Genomic DNA, 21,390 nt, shown 5'->3' on the forward strand with positions numbered 1-21,390 from the left:
CTCAAAGTACTCGACAATTTTACGAGTACTTTCGAGTACAACCATGATATATAAAAGTGGTGAGGGTAACAATGGTGTGTCCTTGGAGAGGCCAGGTGGCCTGGGTTGGTGAGTCACTGAGGTCAACTGGTGTACAGCCACGCCCACTAACTCCTGATAAGCTACTTTTAATATGTTAGCACCTTGGTACTAATTGCAAGGAGCGAAAAACAGCTGCCTGGTCATTATATACCTACATACACACAATAAACTGCTGAAAGCGATTGAGGTTAAATCAGTAAAATGTACTCGTACTTGGATTCGAGTACAACACAAATGTACTGGTACTTGGACTCTAGTTCAGCTATAAAACGGAGTACTTGTACTTGTACTTTGATTCGTGATACTGTAATGTAATCGTACTTGAACTCGAGTACAGAAAAATGTACTCGAACCCAAGCCTGGTGCTTGAATGCGATATGTCCATGCGCAACACAGTTGGAATGAAAAAGAAATAGCAAAGTATGGCATATGGATAGTTGCAATTGTGATAAAAGAAAACAATGAGGAGTGCAGAAAATCATTTTGGTTAAAGAGGCAACTTTTTGAGGATGGCAAGGTCATTGGCTCATGGCCGGCGCCAAACCACCGGGAAATGTCTGGTGATTTCCCTCAACTACAGGCACTGGCTGTCTGCTGGTTTGCCCATCAAAGTTGCCACATAGTGTTCGATGAAGGGCTTTAATATTATGCGATTGCTTTGATAAGTTGCTTAGTTTTTCTGTGTATCACTTACATGCATTCACTATCGATTGCCAGGATGAATACCGTGTGCGACATTGCAGCGAGATGGGCATGGCGCTGATTCCAACATACATCTCACAACGGTTTTATCTGCGTTCATCTTTTCTAAGAAAATTCATCGCAATCATTAAATAGGACATGTTTTCTAATGTGGTGAAAATGAATACAGGGACTGCATGGAAATCAGTTATGAGGGTTAGTTTTTGCCTAACATATATTTGTCATCTGCCACTTTAATTATACTCAATATTATGTCAAGAGACCATTACTGGCAATCGCATCGTGAAGGCGGTCAGGTGGTGACGCCATGTGATTGTGAATGATGTGAGGCTTTCTCTTGAGGACCTCCCACTTCCTCATCATGTGACGCAACAGTCGCTGTGGCGTCCTTTCCTCGTTGGGCTCCCAAACATTAACAATATTGGCTCAAACGTTCTCAATGGGATTTAGGTTAGGGCTGTTGCTAGGCCAAAGCAAAAGTCCTAGGTGGCGCTGATCCTCAAACGATGTCCGCACAACTCTCGCTGTGTGCATGAAGATGATATTGTCTGGATATGGAAGGGTGAATGCGTGGACAGTAGGCAGCATCATCTCGTCTAGTATCCCCAGATACTGCTCAGCCTTGAACCTTCCCTCTATCTCTGTGACATCACCAACACCATGGAGACCAATCCACCCCCACACGTTGCATGTTGCGGGACCACTCCGTGCCTCTGCGTAGATGTGCTCCCGAACATATCTATAAAACATTATGTCCTTGACAGTTTAGATAAATAATACACATTAATGACTTCATTTACTATCTGTCTGTCTATATACTGTAATACTGTATATGTTCTATAAGATTTATTTATTTATTTGATTTCACATTAATTATTTTTAAAATATGTGTATATAGATAGATAGATAGATAGATAGATACAGATAGATAGATAGATAGACAGATATAGTGAAAGTGATAGATAGATTGAGACAGTGATACAGTGATTGATTGAGTGATAGAGATATAGTGATATAGATAGTGATATAGTGATAGATAGAGTGATAGAGATATAGTGATAGAGTGATAGAGATGTGATACAGTGATAGATAGAGTGATAGAGATATAGTGATAGAGTGATTGAGTGATAGAGATGTGATATAGTGATAGATAGAGTGATAGAGATATAGTGATAGAGTGATAGAAATATAGTGATAGAGTGAGAGAGTGAGAGAGATAGTGATATAGTGATAGATAGAGTGATATAGATATAGTGATAGAGTGATATAGATAGTGATATAGTGATAGATAGAGTGATAGAGATATAGTGATAGATTGATACATAGTGATATATGGATAGACTGATATAGTGATATACTGGTAGATAGACTGATATAGATATAGTGATAGATGTGGATATAATGATAAATAGATATAGAGATAGTGGCAGAGGGAGAGGGAGACAGACAGACAGACAGACAGACAGACAGACAGAAATGCAGATAGAGACAGAGGCAGAGATAGACAGAGATAAAGCGATGAAGATAGAGAGATAGAGATAGAACAATAGCGATAGATATATAGACAGAGATATATAGATATATAGGGATAGAGAGATAGAGATAGAGATATAGAGATTGATATATAGAGATACAAAGACTGAGATACAGAGATAGAGATGTAGAGATAGATAAAGAAATACAGAGATAAAGAGATATAGAGACTGAGTTAGAGACAGAGAGATAAAGATCGTTACAGAGATAGAGATCGATATAGAGATATCGTTATGGAGATATCGGTATATACTGTAGATAGAGATATCGGTATAGAAATAGAGGTATCGGCATAGAGATATCGGTTTAGACAGAGATAGCAGCATAGACTGAGAAACAGATATAGACATTGAGACATAGGGACGGACATAGAGATAGATATGGGGACAGAGAGAGAGAGAGAGACAGAGAGACAGAGAGACAGACAGACAGAGACAGAGACAGAGATGGAAAGATGAAACGATGGGTAAATGGAAAGATGGAAATATATATATATATATATATATATATATATATATATATATATATATATATATATATATATATATATATATATAGATAGATAGATAGATATAGATATAGATATAGCCAGACGCCTTAGTCCCGTAAGGGGTGGCCACAAAAAAATCTCCATGTCGCTCTGTTCCCCGCCATTTCACTGCCCTGCTCCCAGCTCCTACCCCCCCCTCATACCCCCCTCCCGTCCATCCCTCCATCACATCCTTGGCCTCCCCCTCCCTCTCCCCCCCTCCACCTCACACACATACACTCTCCTCGTCAGTCTCTCACTCTCCATCCTCTCTACATGGCCAAACCACCTTAATCTGTTTCACCTAACGCTTCCTATCACATCCCCATCCACACCACAACACTCCTTCACATCCTCATTTGTCAGTCTGTCCCTCCATGTGACTCGAAATGCTCCTTTCAAGTAACCCATTTCCACAGCTTTCACTCTTGACTTCTGTCCCTCCAGCAAGGTCCAACCTTCACTTCCGTACGTTAGAGTTGTTAGTACAATACTGTCATGTAGTAGCTTTTTCACTTCCATGTCACTTCCCTATTTCTTATCAATGCTTTCAAGGAACCAGCAACCTTTCTTCCCTCCTGCACCCTTTCAACCACTTCATCCTCTAAACTTCCATCCTTACTCATCACACTACTCAGTTACTTAAACGCACTCATATATCATCATCATCATCATCCGTTTGAGTATCCACTGCAGGACCGGCCTATCCCAACAGAAGTTGGGACGATACAGCCAATGTATCTCTACCAAGTGGCTTAGGCTGTCTGGTAGAGATTGTATGTAGGGTGAGAAGTGCTTGTAAGTGTAACTGTTGTGTTGGAGTGGCTTTGGATGTGTGTGTAGTCTGTGAACAAAGTGTAATCGGCCCGCGCAAGCCAACTAGGTGCAAGCATACTTTATAGTAAGCGACATTGGTTCAACCACAGCACTCCTTGTGTCCGCCAATGCAGTACGAGGCCGGGTGAACACTCCCAAAGTTTATTACCCTGGTGGGCCGCGAACTCTGGGTCACCCGTGTACGAAACGCACACTCTACCACTGTACCACAGAGGGTCCACTCATATATATATATATATATATATATATATATATATATATATATGCATCTTTAACTTGTCATTGCATGACAGAAGGAACTACGATTATCTACTTACAAACCTACTCCCGTGTAACTACTGCTCGTCCACGAGCAAAATATATGCATCTCAAGATTTACAAATTATATGGTCAAGATACCACATATCATAATTGGTGGCAGTAACGGACGAACAAACGCCAACAAACCATTACTTCTACAATCAATTTAAAACAATGGAGTATACAGCCACAACGAATATATCACAAGAAGAAAGAAACACAAATCAAACAAACGAAGAGCGAGATACGACCACCAAACCCCAACCCTCCTCTCGACAACCGTCCCCCACCTCCATCTCCATCACCATGCTGATGCAGGAGTGAAGAGGTCAAGACGACGGCAGCAAATACTAAAGCTCACATTCACAATCCATACTTATCCTTCATCACTCAGGTTACTCATTGCTACTCATTTACTCACCACTGCTGCCAGAGTGTGGGAAGTCGACGTTGCTGTGCGTGTTTGCTGAGACGACGCCACGTCAATCAATGTGTGTCTGACACCACGCACCTCTCACCCACTGCTCATTACTCATCATTATTCACAGATTCCGACTCATACTCATTTATTCTCACCAGTGATTGAGTGGGAATTCGACGTTGTATGGTGAGGTTCACTATGACTGAGGCTATTCAGCACTGCAGTCAACACTGAGATCACCAAGCCCTGGAATTTCCAGGAATAATATCATCTATCAACACAGCCCTGGAGCTACCGGGAGTGAGATCAACTGTCAACGCTGCACTTACCTACCGAGAGTGACAACTTCTATCAACAAGTCTCTGAGTCTCCGAGAGTGACATCATCTGTCTCAAGTGGATGATTATACTTTACTTATTTCTTCTCAGTGCTTTAAAATAGGTACAATCACCTCCTTCATTTATTAATATATATATATATATATATATATATATATATATATATATATATATATATATATCTATATACATTGATATTCATAATATCTTTCATTTTTTACAACTCATTTACTCATCTATATCGTTAACACATAAATAAAAGAAGTGTTTCATAACACCATACCCTAGTAACATGAGTTCATTTTAGCTGAGTGACATGACAGGAATATCTTCGATACCGCCTGTGTTAGTGCCGGATGATACACAGTTAGCGGCCACTGCAGATCCACAATTCGGAGAACGACAGGACACCGCACCCACCCTACAAAATTCTCCACAAACTTAAGATAAGGAAACAAATACATCATTTCCAGATGACTGGCAAACTCCATCTGATGTAACAAGTGAGGACTTTAGCTCTGACTTACGTATCTATGAAAATTTACTTAACAGAGTACATAGATCAGATAAAACTTATTCCACTATTCATTCACACACTAATAAAGAACTCCAAGTGAACCTAACAAAACAACCAACCAAAATGAATAACGAAGGCAATGCCACAAATCAAACAGCCCCATCTCATGTTTACGTTTATCATGAGTATAAAAACATCCCAATATTATCAGGAACAGATAAAGACCGCACTGAGGTAATGTCTCTCATCAATCTATATGAACAATTATTTGTTAAGAGACATGTAACAGAAGAATAGGAGAAAATAGCAATATTTTTCTCCTGGATTAATCAAGAAAGATGTCCGCCAGGTGATTTGCTCAGGTCAGACAAGCTTCTTCAAGCTAAGATATATGATGAGTTTAAAGCAGAATTCTTAAAAAAATTCCCTGGAGCTATAAACTTTTTGCCAGGCATAATCACAGAATTACATAAGATTGTGGATCTTGCAAGACAACACACAACAAATCCAGTACCGAGTGAAATAACAGCAGATGTTTTCACAATCAAGAGAACATTATTAGCTACTCTAGAAAACTCAAACTGGATAACAGAGGATGGAAAGACCTCACCTGTGCTTGTCGTAGACGTCATTGGTTATATACCTGCCTTGTGTAAATTACCTGATAGGGTCCTCAAAATAGCTAAGACGATTCATTACATCCCAGGAATGTGCTTGCTAGATTTTATGAACGAGGTAGATATGAATTGTACCAAAGCAAGGGTGACTGAAACACAGTCAAATTCTACTAGAACTAGAATGACAGACACAGTATCAGCTACAACCACCAAAACAAAGAACAAAATCGATCGCGACCCGAAAACAGACAGGACAAACAACCACACATTTCGAGGCAGCGTTCTCAAACACCAGGCCACAGGCAGTCACAAAAGTTTGCACGCAGTCCGAGCAGAAGCCTCGCCACAAATACCTCTAAATATGGGAAGTCGTCTCGAGGATAACATTCAGGAGATAGGTCCACTCTATGTTATTATTGTGCAAACCCAGGACACACAAAGAATGGCTGCCTTATCAAAACAAAAGAAGATAAACTAAAGGCACCAGGGTGTAATCCATAATGTAGGCATCACCTGTCCCAAGGTCATTGGACCAGGAATTGTAAGACAGTAGACAAACTAGTTTCCATATTCAAATCGGGGGAAGGCCAAGTCACGACAAAAAACGATCAGTCGTAAAGAAAATCAAGTCCAAAATTCACATGGGAGGCATGTTGGGTAGTAAGTGTATCTTGATATCAGCTGTATATGAGGGTCAAAACGTTTCTTTGCTCTTAAACACAGGCTCTCCAGTGAATTTAATATCACAAGAAGAATAAGATAGAATTTTTAGAAATAAGAAAAAAGTAACTTTTGTAGAATCTGATTTAGACTTATATACAGTAGATGGCAAACATATTACAGTAAAAGGCATGATAAAATTAAACATCAGTTTCATAGAGACTACAAGACCAATTTCTGCATTTTTCTATATTGTCGAAAACATAGCAATAAAAGCTAATATGCTACTAGGCTTAAGATCCATGAGAACAGAGAAAATAAATTTAATCCCACAAATGAGTGGAATAGACTTTAATAATAAATTCATATAAGAATTACCGGTACCATCAGATTTCTCACCGATTGGTAAAACAGAACTAAAAAGAACTCGAAATATTAAAGGACGAAACAAACATACACAAACAGACGAGTGTATAGATCCACTCACCCCCCCCCCATCCTCCCGCACGTGAGACAGAAGTAACAGTACTGACTAATCAGTTTTTCCTGCCCACCTCACCAGTGGTTTAGTTATTCCTCCTAACTCATACTAGAAAGTTGCCATAAAGAGTAAACTGATGAATAGTACTGTTCTTGACCTGGAAGAATTATGTAAAGTGAAAGGATTGTCAGCAGAAAATGCATTATGGGCAAACTCAGATCCTCCTAATTAATCACACGAATGGAAAAGTACAATTGAAAAAGGGGACTTGTATAGTTAACCCGAGGCGTTCCATCGATGTATGACTACGTTGCAACATTATGTAATTGCCAGTCCTGTAGATGTACTGGTACGTCGCTCAATTGCAAGGTGCATAATTTGCACAATTTTCAAAATTTGCGCTTGATTTCTGGGACGTAGGGTCGCTCGACCTTCCCCTACCTGCCACCAGGTGGGGACACTCGGCGACCCCGTGCAACCCGCGCTCACCCTCGGCTCGGTCACTCACCTGTTAGCAGTGGCCCTGGTCAGACATGATGCATAGAGGTCTCTCAGAGGAGGAAATCCAAGCCACCCTGGACGCCTTCACAGGCGACAGTGATTCCCCACTGGACAACAAGGTTGTGGACAAAGATTATGTCCAACCAGTGGAGGTGGAAACCAGCAGCAGTGATGAGGAGGTCCAGTTCCCCAGGAAGTGGCGTGACGTGACTTATCGTGCTGCTAGAGAAGGCCAGCCTGCACAAAAACAACGTGCAACATCCTCTCGGCAGCCCCTATATGATGTGCAGCCCGATTTCGAGGACGAGGACGAGGACAGACACGTGGGACATGCTGCCACGTGGTACGGGTGAGAGATTATCACTCATCGCGGCCCCGAGAGCACACCATGTTGTACAAGCAGGTATGGGCCTAGTCTTTTGTTTGGGGAGGGCAGAAGTGGCGTTGGGGTAGTGGGGAGTGAAAGGGAAAGTACAGGGGTGGGTATAGAAAGTGAGAGTGGCAGGAGTGAGTCATCACTTTCCCATGGTGGTGTGAGGCGCCGGGGCGTATCACGTGGGGCAGTGAGGGTGCGTGATGAATTACGTGGGGTTGTGATGGAGGGGGAAGATGGGGAGGAACCACTCCCCAGCACGTCTTATGCTCCCCAATATTCCCAGACACGTGGGCGAGTGAGGGTGCGTGATGAATCACGTGGTGTTGTGATGGAGGGGGAAGGTGGGGAGGAACCACTCCCCAGCACGTCTTATGTTCCTCAATATTCCCAGACTTCATCCCCACAGCCCCCTAATGTTCCACAAGGTCGTAAGGATAAGTGAAAGGGAAAGGGTGAAGGCCGAGAGAAGAAGAGTGCGTGTGGGGAAGCCCTCTGCAACCTCTCCCACCAGCATCTCCTCCCCACCCAGACGGAGGCAACAAAGGGGATGATGGGGACGAGGGATTTGTGTCATAGAATTGGGAGGATGTGAGTTATTTTTCTCCCATCATTCACCTCTTCATTGAGCAGGGGCGCACTGGCTGCACTGCTCCAGGAATTCACCCTAATTCCACCAGGCTAGATTTTTTCTACCTTTTTTTCAGTGAGGGTTTTGTGGAGGAAATAGTGGACCAAACAAACCGTTTTGCTAGCAGCCAGCGCCATGAAAGAGAAGGACTGGGCACAAGGAGCAGGCATTCTATCAAATATGATTACCCAGTCTCCCTTGCAGAAATGTTTTAATTTTTTTCCCTCGTAATTTTGAGGGGTATTGTACGAAAGAACAGAATTCCGGCATACTGGACAAGGGACCCTATTATGCTAACACCAATATTTGGCCAAGTCATGAGCCGTAATCGCTTTCAGCAAATTCTAAGTCGCCTCCACTTTTACGATGCTGATGATCCTGCAAATGCAAATGACACAGATAAGATGAGGCGAATTAGGTTGGTTTTTGATCACCTGAGGCAAACATACTTTTCCTCATTTTATCCCTATAGAGACCTCGTCATAGACAAGAGTCTCGTATTGTGGAGAGGCAATATTTCATTTCGGCAGTACATACCCAGCAAAAGGCACCGTTTTGGGTTTAAGATCTTTGTTATGTGTGACTGTAAGACTGGCTATGTGCAAGACATAGTCTTGTACACCGGTGCATAGACAGACATAATAGAAGATCGGAGTAATGGACTGTCTGGAGCAGTGGTAAAGACAATGACAGAATACTACCTTCATCATGGTCACGTCCTTTACCAGGACAACTGGTACACTAGCCCTCTTCTCGCTCGTTATCTACACAGGCATGACACGGAATCTGTGGTACCGTCAAGATGAACCGGCGTCACATGGTCAAGGTGGGGCGGAAACTTGACAGAAATGAGGTTGTCTTCTTCCAGGCAAACAATATACTAGCAACAGTGTGGAACCACAATAGAGAAGTCAGCCTCTTGTCCACGGTTCACTGCCCCTTGATGCACCGTACAGAGTCCGTGGATTACCGGAGCGAGAACAGGCACCACATATGGAAACCTGAGTGTGTCCTCGATTACAACATCAACATGCGCCTGGTGGACCAGTCAGACTCCATGATATCCACTGTCGAGTGTGCCAGGACCACGATGAAGTGGTACAAGAAGCTCTTCTTTCACCTGCTAGATATAACTGCCCTGAATTGCCACCACCTGCACACCATAACAACAGGAGTTCAGGAAACCTTTGAAGGGTTTGTGAGGGAGCTTACACGTGAGATTTTTGCCCGGTATGCAGTTGAAAGGCCCCAACACTGCACACGCACTGCACCTACAGCCCAAACTCCCCTGGGAATATCCGCCCGCCAATTCCCCACTCCTATACCTCCCCAGCCAAATAGACCTAGCCCCAAAGCAGGTGTCATGTGTGTAGAAATTCCTGGGTGAGACCCACCACTCTGAGAAAAGACACCCGCTATGAGTGCGTTGAGTGTGACGTAGGTCTCTGCATTCACCCTTGTTTTAGTGAGTATCACACCTTGATGCACTTCTGATATGGTGTGAATGCGATATGACGCTGATAATTAGAAATAAATGCAACAAACAGACGCTCAGTGTAATTATAAGGCCCGTAGATCTGTAAATAGTAGTATGGAAGTGGAAACGTGTGTATTATAAGTGGAAAAATCTTTAAGGGCATAAATATTTTCTAAGTGGAAACCTTCCCAGCAAGTTTATGTAGATGCGCTTTTCTGATGCTCAGTGAAATAAATAAGGCCCGTAAATATGTAAATATTAGTATGAAAAATGCAAACGGGTGTAATATAAGTTGAAAGTTTTGTAAGTGGTGAAATTTAGTCTAAGTCAAAATATTCCTAGCAAGTGTATATAGATGCGATTTCCTGACACTCAGTGGAATAAATAAGGCCCATAAATATGTAAATAGGAGTATACAAGTGGAAACGGGTGTAATATAACTGGAAAATTAGTATGTAAGTGTATGAATATTATCTTAGTCGAAACATTCATTGCGAGGGTATTTTGGTGCGATATTCTGACGCTCAGTTGAATAAATAAGGCCCGTAAATATGTATAGGGCAGTATAGGGTGGAAACGGGTGTAATGTAAGTTGGGAAGTATATCGGGAGTGAAGAAATAAAGTAGAAGTTGAAACACGAGTGGTAGAGAGTGTGCTCGCTACGTGAATATGCTCTGGCATTTCGCTAAATGCCCTCGTAATGAATGTTAATAATTGAAAACATTTGCAGAGGTGGAGGAAAGATTCAATGTAAAGAAAACAATACTATGAAAGTGATAAAACAATATGGTATGTTGAGATACAAGTCATAACGAGTGCACTGAGTAAGCAGATGTGCACTATAGTTATGCTATATGTCATCGTAATGAATGAAAAGAGCTGAAAACATTTACATACAGTACAAAATGGTAACGTGGCGTTGAAACAGTATTATACAAGTAAAAATAATATGTTGACTGAAACAAGAAACTTAGCACATAGCGTGTTACCACTCAAACCAAACTCACTATGCTCGCGCAAAGGAACAATGCTTATTTTTCACATATATGTCACTGAAAACCATTATATTGTTATTGTTATTGTTTAGTTCAAATTGAACAAATGTAGAGGGGTTCTTTGTGTTTCTCGCAAAATTACCTACCATGAAAAAGTGGGTGCCTCACACTTCAGTGACAGAATACGATACATGGTGCGGGGGACCTCACCTGTTCCGACCACTTATGGACCACGGTAAGCCCTTTCTTGGTGGTTTTCCTTTGTTTCCCAACAAAAGCTGAAGTTTTAGCCAAAAAAAAAAAAAAATCCAGAATAGCTCGGGATTGGGGGGTGTCGGAGGTGCGAAATAGCTCGGGACGTGACGGGTTAATATTGAAAAATGTCTCACCCCTGAGATGCAGACAGTTTTAGCTGGGATGACAGGTAAGATAAAATCTACGGATAGAGAAATCATACAAGAGAATTTAATTCACCTAGGTGAATTTGATGAAGAAACTGATTTGTTAAAACTGTTGGAAAAACATAGGCAAACGGTAGCATTACCTGGAGAACAATTAAGGTGTACAAACCTGATTAATCACAAAATTAACGTGCACCCAGACACACAGTCAATCTTTGTACCTGTCTATAGAGTCCCGCAATCACAACGTACACTTGCAAACAAGTATGTCGATGAAATTTTAAAACTTGGCATTATTGAGCCATCAGTCTCCCCATGGAATACGCCATTATTTTTCGTGCCTAAACGAAATGGAGAAATGCGTGCTGTAGTAGATTACCGTAAAGTAAATAATCACACAATCCCAGATCGATTTCCCACGCCATTGCTAAGTGACGTCCTGCAAAATATTGGACCAGAAAATGATGTATTTTCCACAATCGATGTGCTTAATGGATATTATCAAATACCAATAGATGAGGATTCACGTAAATACACTGCCTTTTCCACAAATACGGGGCATTTTCAATACATGCGAATGTCAGTGGGATTGAAGACAGTACCAGGCACTTTTCAGCGCTTGATGAATTATGTATTGTCCGGAATTCTAAGACAGGGAATATTCGACTATCTTGATGATTTAATTATCACAACTAATGACATAAACAAACATCTCCAGAAATTAGACCAACTCCTACAAAAGCTTGGTGATGCTGGATTAAAAATTAACCTGTCTAAATGGAAATTTTCCTTTAAGGAATTAAAATTCTTAGGCCACAAACTGAATCCAAAAGGCATACATACATCTGATGATAAAATGCAAGCAGTGAAAAAATTCCCTGAACCAACTACTGTAGACGATGTTAGACAATTTTTAGGTCTGGCAGGATACTATAGATCTTTTATACAACAATTCTCTCATATAGCTTTTCCTTTATTCCAGCTACTCAAAAAAGATGCTATATTCCAATGGGGAGAAGAACAAAAACAAGCACATAATGAAATAAAAGATAAACTTACAAATGCACCATGCTTGGCCTATCCTGATTTCACAAAACCATTCATAATTTGCACACACGCATCTGTTAAAGGATTAGGGGCTGTATTTGTGCAAGAAGAGAGGAAAGAACCAACCAACTGCAGTCGCCAGCAGACAAATAAAAGGTGCAGAGAAAAATTATTGCACTACAGACTTAGAGGCACTTGCAGTGGTATTTGCATTACACAAGTTTTGAAGTTTAGTATATGGTTATGAAATTCACTTATTCACCGCCCATAGACCCCTAATGGGTTTGTTAAAAGAAAAACTCCTCTCTGGGAGGAGAGCAAGATAAATGTACAGTCGAAAACTACAACGTAAATATTCACTACATACAAGGCAAAATGAATTTAGTAGCCAGTGCACACTCTAGGAACCCGAAGACAATTCACATCGTGGCATTAGATCTCAAAGCAAACATCCCAAACCATGTTGAACAGAGACTTGATCCAACGTGGTCTAAAGTTATATACAAGTTAGAAAGTGGAGATGACATACAATTACCCAAGCTACATAAACCACTCGAACAATGCACAATAATCAGTAATACCTTATACAGGATCAACCCAGAACAACCGAAACACCGAAGAAATAATAAACAAGTAGTGGTACCTAATAACATGATACCGCAACTATTACGAACGATACACGATAGCATACATGCAGGGCATCCGGGAAATGTCAGGATAATTAAAGAAGCCCAGCTGTTATATTACTGGCCAGCATTACGGAAAGATATAAACAATCATACACACAGATGCGAATCATGTGGAAAACTCAAAGCCTACCCATCACACCTGCACCTATAGGTAATTACCCCTGTGGCACATCAACCGTGGGACGTTGTCGCAATTGACTTGCTCAAGTTACCATTATCAAACAATAATAACCAATACCTATTTGTAGCAACAGATCATTTCTAACGCTTTGTAATTTTAGCCCCAATTTCTTCGCACTTTCTACTTGCTCAACTGTACACATATACATATATACATATACTGTATACTTACACACACACACACACACACACACACACACATATATATATATATATATATATATATATATATATATATATATATATATATATATATATATACATATATATATATATATATATATATATATATATATATATATATATATATATATATATATATATATATATATATATATATAATATATATATATATATATATATATATATATATATATATATATATATATATATATATATATATATATATATATATATACTGTATATATATATATATATATATATATATATATATATATATATATATATATATATATATATATCAAGATATCCCATCATTGTCCTAGTGCCAGGGCATTACAATGAAAGGAAGTCGGGGTGAAGGGTGAGAATGTCTTTGAGTACATACGTGTGATGAAGTAGGTACACGAAGCAGAAAACAAGAGTACAGGGGGTCTTAAAGGGTCAATAACTGGGCAGTTAACCATCTGATGGGATAATGCTTCATCCACAGGATTGTGGCAGAGTTTGCTTGGCCTGTTGGCGGTCGGTCGTCTGGTGATTTCCCCTTGGGAGCGATACCCCAGGTGAATGTAGGTGACGGCCACATCACAGTGGCGGGTGAGGGTGGGGTGCTTGCCATAGGTGCGTCTCACGCCACGGGAGGTGCCAAAGTGCTGGACGGTGACACTAGTGGGAAGATTAGCATCGGTACACAGGGTAGGTCCTCCCTGGACTCCTCAAAAAGGACTCTCAGGACAACTGTCATGGACACAGGGAAGCGGATGGCAGCTAGGTGGACGTTACAGGCAAGTTGGGCCAGGTGATCTGCCTAGGCGTGGTGGATGTGACCAACACTGGCTGGGATTGGAAGAAAAGATACCCTGAGACTAAAAGCATGACCCTGATGGAGGCGGGAGTAGAGGGAGGCGTGTCATGACTCCATTTTATAATAATACAAATCATAACAGATAGTATAATAGATAGATGTAGGAATCTACATTATCATAATACAACTCATAATAGATAGCATAATAGATAGGAACACCAGTAAAGCTAGGTGTGGGAACAGGAAATATCGTCATCACATTCCCTCCAAAGAATGTGCAGTCTGCACCTCTTGATGCCTGATAGGAAACATACACATAGACATACAGGCTTCTAGAAACTTCACACACGGCCATTACAGGTGACACTAGCCCTCCTACACAAGAAGGAGGAATTAGAAGTCAGAAGGAAGCTTGCTACAGGAGCGAGAGGTTCTAGAAAGAGGGAATGAGAAGAGGGGTCCAGCGAGAAGTTAGTTAGCTCTAATGTTACACACTGTTTTTTCAACTTGAGTTTCACCTTTGAAGATAATCAACTACAAATCAAGATCCAGTATCCATCTTTAACTTCTCCTGTCATTGCATGACAGAAGGAACTACGATTATCTACTTACAAACCTACTCCCGTGTAACTACTGCTCGTCCACGAGCAAAATATATGCATCTCAAGATTTACAAATTATATGGTCAAGATACCACATATCATAATTGGTGGCAGTAACGGACGAACAAACGCCAACAAACCATTACTTCTACAATCAATTTAACACAATGGAGTATACAGCCACAACGAATATATCACAAGAAGAAAGAAACACAAATCAAACAAACGAAGAGCGAGATACGACCACCAAACCCCAACCCTCCTCTCGACAACCGTCCCCCACCTCCATCTCCATCACCATGCTGATGCAGGAGTGAAGAGGTCAAGACGACGGCAGCAAATACTAAAGCTCACATTCACAACCCTTACTTATCCTTCATCACTCAGGTTACTCATTGCTACTCATTTACTCACCACTGCTGCCAGAGTGTGGGAAGTCGACGTTGCTGTGCGTGTTTGCTGAGACGACGCCACGTCAATCAATGTGTGTCTGACACCACGCACCTCTCACCCACTGCTCATTACTCATCATTATTCACAGATTCCGACTCATACTCATTTATTCTCACCAGTGATTGAGTGGGATTTCGACGTTGTATGGTGAGGTTCACTATGACTGAGGCTATTCAGCACTGCAGTCAACACTGAGATCACCAAGCCCTGGAATTTCCAGGAATAATATCATCTATCAACACAGCCCTGGAGCTACCGGGAGTGAGATCAACTGTCAACGCTGCACTTACCTTCCGAGAGTGACAACTTCTATCAACAAGTCTCTGAGTCTCCGAGAGTGACATCATCTGTCTCAAGTGGATGATTATACTTTACTTATTTCTTACCAGTGCTTTAAAATAGGTACAATCACCTCTTTCATTTATATATATATATATATATATATATATATATATATATATATATATATATATATATATATATATATATATATATGTCAGGTGTTGATAGAGGAAGGGCAAGAGAAGGTGTGGCCTTGTTAGTGAGTCCGGAAGTACAGCAGTGTGTGATTGAATGGAAGGAGGTGTCATCGAGACTGATGTGGGTGAAAGCGAAATTTGAACGTGAGTTGTGGGTGTTTGTGAGTGCATATGGGCCTGGTAGTGAAAGGGATGAACAAGAGAGGGAGTCTTTCTGGAATGATGTTGATGAGTGTCTGCAGAGTTTTGGAGCAAATGTGAATGTGGTAATGATGGGAGATCTGAATGCTAGAGTGGAAAATGTAGCAGTTGAAGGCGTAGTTGGTATGCATGGTGTGCCTGGAAGAAATGAAAATGGGGAACGAATGATAGCGATGTGTGTTGAGCGAGAGATGGTGATTGTGAATACGCTGTTTGAGAAGAAAGATATTTATAAGTATACATGGGTGAGACAGGAGGGTGGAAGGGTTGTTGATAGAGCCTTGATGGACTATGTGGTTGTGTCTAGGAATGTAATAGGAAGATTGTTGGATGTGAGAGTTCTGAGAGGGGAGGGTGGAGGTATGTCTGACCACTACCTGGTGGAGGGAAAGTTAAGAGTAGGTAAGAGATGGGTGAGAGCTAGGAGGGTTAGGTGTGGCAGGGAGGTTCTGAAAGTGAGTGAGTTGGATAAAAGAGAGAAAAAGATAGAGTATCAGGAGAAATTGAAAGATGAGTGGACCGCAGTGAAAGATCGGGAAAATGGCAGCGTGGAGGAGGAATGGCAGTTGTTTAAGAGTGCTGTGGTGGGGCATGCGGAAGAGGTGTGTGGTGTGAGACGTGTGGGTGGTGGTGTAAGAAAAGGAAGTGAATGGTGGTGCCAGGAAGTAAGTATGGCTGTGGCCGAGAAGAGACGTGCATATGAAGTGTGGCTGCAGAGGAAGGATGAGATGTCGTATGAAAGGTGTAAGGAAAAGAGGAATAGAGCGAGAAGGGCTGTGCGTGATGCTAAAGTGGCAGCAGATGAGAGGTAGGGTAGGCGGCTGACAGAGAATTTTCAACAGAATAAGAAAATGTTTTGGAAGGAGGTGAAAAGGGTGCGAAAGGGAGAGTCTGGGAAGGAAGAACGAGTAAAAGCAGAGGATGGAAGGATGTTAATTGAGATGGATGCAGTAAGGAAGAGATGGGCAGAGTATTTTGAAAGATTGTTAAATGTAGAGGAGGAAAGGGTGGCTGAGATTGTGGCGGATAGAAGGGTGCAAGGAATAAATGTGTTGGGAGAGTTGAATGATTCTTTGATCACGAAGGAGGAAGTGGAGAATGCAGTAAAGGAGATGAAAACAGGGAAAGCTGCAGGTATGGATGGGTGTGCTGTGGAATGCCTGAAGGGTGGTGGAGTGACTTGACTGGTTAGTAAGATTGTTGAATGTGTGCTTTGAGAAAGGTATAGTGCCAATTGACTGGGCAAGTGCTTGTGTGGTACCGTTGTATAAAGGCAAGGATGATAAGTATGAATGTACTAGCTTTAGGGGTATAAGTCTGTTGAGTGTTGTAGGTAAGGTGTATGGTAGAGTGTTAATTATGAGAGCTAGAGAGGGTACAGAGGGAGTGATTAGTGATGAGCAGTGTGGCTTTAGGAGAGGGAGGGGATGCATTGATCAGGTGTTTGCTGTGAGACAAGTGTGTGAAAAGTATTTAGCGAAAGGCAAGGATGTGTTTTGGGCATTTATGGATTTAGAGAAAGCGTATGATAGAATTGATAGGGAGGCTTTGTGGACTGTTTTAAGATTGTATGGACTTGATGGTAGGTTACTAAAAGGGGTGAAAAGTTTTTATATAAATAGTAGAGCATGTGTAAGAGTGGGAAATGCTGTGAGTGATTGGTTTCCCGTGAGAGTGGGGCTGCGACAGGGATGTGTGATGTCGCCTTGGTTGTTTAATATTTACATGGATGGTGTTGTAAGGGAAGTGAATGCAAGAGTTTTAGGTGGTCTGAGTCTGGTAAATGTTGATGGAGGAGAGTGGAATCTGAAGCAGCTGCTGTTTGCAGATGATACTGCACTGGTGACTGATTCAGAGGAGAGATTGAGACAGTTGGTAGAGGAGTTTGGAAGGGTGTGTGAAAGGAGGAAATTGAAAGTAAATGAGAATAAGAGTAAAGTGATGAACTGTACGAGGTTGGTAGATGGTAGGGGGATGAATATAGTTTTGAATGGTGAGTTGCTTGAGGAGGTAGATTGTTTTAAATATCTAGGGTCACATGTTACTGTGGATGGAAGAATAGATGCAGAAGTGAAGTTTAGAATAAATGAAGTAGGAAAGGTGCTGGGAGGAATGAAAAAAGTGTTTAAATGTCGTTCGCTTAGAATGGATGTAAAGAGAAGGCTGTATGAGGGTGTAGTGGTACCGACTGCATTATATGGGGCTGAAACATGGAATATGGGTGTAGCAGAGAGGAAAAGTTTGAATGTAATGGAGATGAGATGTCTGAGGAGTATGTGTGCAGTGACGCGTATGGATCGAGTGCGAAATGATGAAGTGCAAAGAAGAACTGGAGTTGTTCGGGAGATGGCTGGTAGAGCTGAGCAGAGGGTGTTGCAATGGTTTGGGCATATGGAGAGAATGGATAATGAGCGATTGGTGAAAAAGATAACTAGATCTGATGTGAGAGGTGTAAGGCTGAGAGGAAGACCACGAATAGGATGGATGGACAGTGTGAAGAGAGCGCTGGATGCGAGAGGGATGTCTGTTGAGCAAGGAAGAGTGGCTGTGCATGACAGAAATAAATGGAGAGACATTGTGAATGAATAAGTGATGACGCAGCCCTGAGGGGATATTCTCCCGCATTTGGTCTGATCAGCTAGTCAGGTCAGGTGCGGGTAAGGGGATGGGTCTGTTATGATGTGGCAGGGGTAAACCAGTTCTGCTGTCGGGCCCTGCTGCGGATGTCACTGGTTGCATTGTGCAGTTGACCCTTGTGCGGTGTGATGCGGTGAGGATCTGTCCGTTCTCCCCTTTGGGGCTAAGATGCGAATGAATGTGTTTGAATGGATGAGTAAATGGAGAGTGAGTCGTCCTGTCTCGGCTACCTCCCTTTCCTTGGGGGAAGCAGCCTAGGTATATATATATATATATATATATATATATATATATATATATATATATATATATATATATATACATTGATATTCATAGTATCTTTAATTTTATACAACTCATTTACTCATCTATTTCGTTAACACATAAATAAAAGAAGTGTTTCATAACACCATACCCTAGTAACATGAGTTCATTTTAGCTGAGTGACATGACAGGAATATCTTCGATACCGCCTGTGTTAGTGCCGGATGATACACAGTTAGCGGCCACTGCAGATCCACAATTCGGAGAACAACAGGACACCGCACCCACCCTACAAAATTCTCCACAAACTTAAGATAAGGAAACAAATACATCATTTCCAGATGACTGGCAAACTCCATCTGATGGAACAAGTGAGGACTTTAGCTCTGACTTACGTATCTATGAAAATTTACTTAACAGAGTACATAGATCAGATAAAAGTTATTCCACTATTCATTCACACACTAATAAAGAACTCCAAGTGAACCTAACAAAACAACCAACCAAAATGAATAACGAAGGCAATGCCACAAATCAAACAGCCCCATCTCATGTTTACGTTTATCATGAGTATAAAAACATCCCAATATCATCAGGAACAGATAAAGACCGCACTGAGGTAATGTCTCTCATCAATCTATATGAACAATTATTTGTTAAGAGACATGTAACAGAAGAATAGGAGAAAATAGCAAATATTTTTCTCCTGGATTAATCAAGAAAGATGTCCGCCAGGTGATTTGCTCAGGTCAGACAAGCTTCTTCGAGCTAAGATATATGATGAGTTTAAAGCAGAATTCCTGAAAAAATTCCCTGGAGCTTTAAACTTTTTGCCAGGCATAATCACAGAATTACATAAGATTGTGGATCTTGCAAGACAACACACAACAAATCAAGTACCGAGTGAAATAACAGCAGATGTTTCCACAATCAAGAGAACATTATTAGCTACTCTAGAAAACTCAAATTGGATAACAGAGGATGGAAACACCTCACCTGTGCTTGTCGTAGACGTCATTGGTTATGTACCTGCCTTGTGTAAATTACCTGATAGGGTCCTCAAATTAGCTAAGACGATTCATTACATCCCAGGAATGTGCTTGCTAGATTTTATGAACGAGGTAGATATGAATTGTACCAAAGCAAGGGTGACTGAAACACAGTCAAATTCTACTAGAACTAGAATGACAGACACAGTATCAGCTACAACCACCCAAAACAAAGAACAAAATCGATCGCGACCCGAAAACAGACAGGACAAACAACCACACATTTCGAGGCAGCGTTCTCAAACACCAGGCCACAGGCAGTCACAAAAGTTTGCACGCAGTCCGAGCAGAAGCCTCGCCACAAATACCTATAAATATGGGAAGTCGTCTCGAGGATAACATTCGGGAGATAGGTCCACTCTATGTTATTATTGTGCAAACCCAGGACGCAAAGAATGGCTGCCTTATCAAAACAAAAGAAGATAAACAAAAGGCGCCAGGGTGTAATCCATAATATAGGCATCACCTGTCCCAAGGTCATTGGACCAGGAATTGTAAGACAGTAGACAAACTAGTTTCCATATTCAAATCGGGGGAAGGCCAAGTCACGACAAAAAACGATCAGTCGTAAAGAAAATCAAGTCCAAAATTCACATGGGAGGCATGTTGGGTAGTAAGTGTATCTTGATATCAGCTGTATATGAGGGTCAAAACGTTTCTTTGCTCTTAAACACAGGCTCTCCAGTGAATTTAATATCACAAGAAGAATAAGATAGAATTTTTAGAAATAAGAAAAAAGTAACTTTTGTAGAATCTGATTTAGACTTATATACAGTAGATGGCAAACATATTACAGTAAAAGGCATGATACAGTTAAACATCAGTTTCACAGAGACTACAAGACCAATTTCTGCATTTTTCTATATTGTCGAAAACATAGCAATAAAAGCTAATATGCTACTAGGCTTAAGATCCATGAGAACAGAGAAAATAAATTTAATCCCACAAATGAGTGGAATAGACTTTAATAATAAATTCATATAAGAATTACCGGTACCATCAGATTTCTCACCAATTGGTAAAACAGAACTAAAAAGAACTCAAAATATTAAAGGACGAAACAAACATACACAAACAGACGAGTGTATAGATCCACTCACCCCCCCCCAGCCTCCCACACGTGAAACAGAAGTAACAGTACTGACTCATCAGTTTTTTTTCGATGTATGACTACGTTGCAACCTTACGTAATTGCCAGTCCCGTCGATGTACTGGTACGTCGCTCAATTGCAAGGTGCATAATTTGCACAATTTTCAAAATTCGCGCTTGATTTCTGGGACGTAGGGTCACTCGACCTTCCCCTACCTGCCACCAGGTGGGGACACTCGGCGACCCAATGCAACTCGCGCTCACCCTCGGCTCGGTCACTCACCTGTTAGCAGTGGCCCTGGTCAGACATGAAGCA

The sequence above is a fragment of the Coenobita brevimanus genome, chromosome 25 (genome assembly GCF_032717465.1).
Source record: "Coenobita brevimanus isolate Jiangsu-jjx chromosome 25, ASM3271746v2, whole genome shotgun sequence".
Classification (NCBI taxonomy): domain Eukaryota; kingdom Metazoa; phylum Arthropoda; class Malacostraca; order Decapoda; family Coenobitidae; genus Coenobita; species Coenobita brevimanus.